The sequence below is a fragment of the Phaenicophaeus curvirostris genome, chromosome 5 (assembly GCF_032191515.1).
Source record: "Phaenicophaeus curvirostris isolate KB17595 chromosome 5, BPBGC_Pcur_1.0, whole genome shotgun sequence".
Taxonomy (NCBI): domain Eukaryota; kingdom Metazoa; phylum Chordata; class Aves; order Cuculiformes; family Cuculidae; genus Phaenicophaeus; species Phaenicophaeus curvirostris.
The window spans coordinates 16,463,609-16,465,408 of NC_091396.1; positions in this window are offsets into that span (position 1 = coordinate 16,463,609).

The window sequence follows — 1,800 nt, forward strand, 5'->3', positions numbered from 1 at the left end:
GCGTGCAGTTTCCTCTTCACTTTTGATAGGTTTCCTTGAGCCAACAACATAGCGTGAAACACCCTCCCTCAAAATGTTAACATGCTTTGAATGTCTGCATCAATGAGACAGAGAAATACCTGATTTGCTAGACCAGGCAAAACTTCAGCTGCTAACCCGCAAAGACAGACACTGCATTAGAAAAAGAGAATGAATGCACACACCCTAACACCATCTCCCACTTTTGGAGCAGCAGAGACAATACCCAAATGCAGACATACCCCACCCACTGCACTGTCTGACTTGTCACTCAAATGAAGGCCAGGATAAGTAGATGAAGAGCTTGGCTAAAGACCAAGAAGCAGATTTTTTTTTTGAGGTATTTAAATGCCAAGACATAATCAAGCTCCCAGAAGGATTTTCAATAGCAATTAGGAACCCAAGTTCTGAGAGTCTATTGGTCTTTATGAAACTCCTGAACAGTATCAAATTAACGGCATCCTTTGACATCCAAATACCACCGTTGCCTTGTGCTGCTTCCACTAAAAACTGCCTACCCCCTTGATTTGAGTAGGGCAAAGCCTTTGTTGTGATAGTTCTTCCTATTCTCTAGTTCACCTAGCTCCCTGAAAAAAGAGAAAGCTTATCCTTCTCTTCTTGTCTAATGAAAATGCTACTACCCTATGAAGTCTTCCAACAGAAATTTTAAGAACAGCACTCAGTCCCCTGGCTGTGGCCACACGGGGCTTTGCTGCACAGTTTGCTTTGATCTGATTGAGGTTCGCTTGCCACAGATTTCACTGCAACGGCTCTCTGATCCGATAGTGCAGATTTGCAGTTTCTTTTTTTTTTTTTTTTGGGGGGGGGTAGAAATCCCTTTGTGTAAATGATGCAAGGGCTGCAGCACCCATCCCTTCCCCATCACATGGTGATGGGCTATACGCTGCCCTCTCTCTAGGTGTATTTCTCCGTTGACATAAATCAGGTTGCCTGTGTGGGATATCAGGACTGTGGTTCGTATACATTTCATCCTCAGAAACATGCTACCAATCTATTGCACAAAGACCACAAAAGAAATGGCACAGATTTATTATTTTTTTTCTCACTTAACGGAAGAGAATGTTCCCTCGACGTGATAAATACCAAACACGACTTTTGCTCAGGCTACAAATAGCAGATTACTTAATCATCTGCTATTTAAGTACCTGTTTGCATTGTTACCGAGTGAAACTTTTGAGTGTAAAGTGTTTTCCTGCATCCTTAAATATTAATCCTTAAGTAAAACCACACCGAAGGCAGTCCCAGGGTCACTTTAATAAGCTGGAGCCGCTGCTTCTCGCTCTCGAGCGTCCCACATGACACGTTCCTCGCCTCGCTTTGTGCCAACACTAACATTTCTGCAGCCTCGGGACGACCTTGGCAGAAAGACGGGGGGACAGGGAGGTGAGGGAAAGGGAGAGGGTCCGCGAGAAGCCCTCGGAAGGGGAAAAATGGGGAAACAGGGGGGTAGCGAGGCGTCAAGGCGTTACAGGAGGGGTGAAGGGCCGCGAGGGGTCCGCTCGAGGCTGCGAAAGGGCAGGAGCGGGAGGGCAAAGGAGGAGCGAGGCCGGGGCCCGGGCGGCGGGAGGGTCGAGGGGTGCGGGCGGCGCGGGGGTGCGAGGGACCGGCCGCAGTGACACCCGCAGCCCCGGCAGCGGCCCCGCCGCCCGCCACACCGCCCGCCCGGCCCGGCCAGGCCGCCCTCCCGCCCGCGCCGGGGGCGGGGCCTCCCCTCCACCCCCCGTGTGACATCAGCGCCGGGTAAAAGGCGCCCCGGCGGCG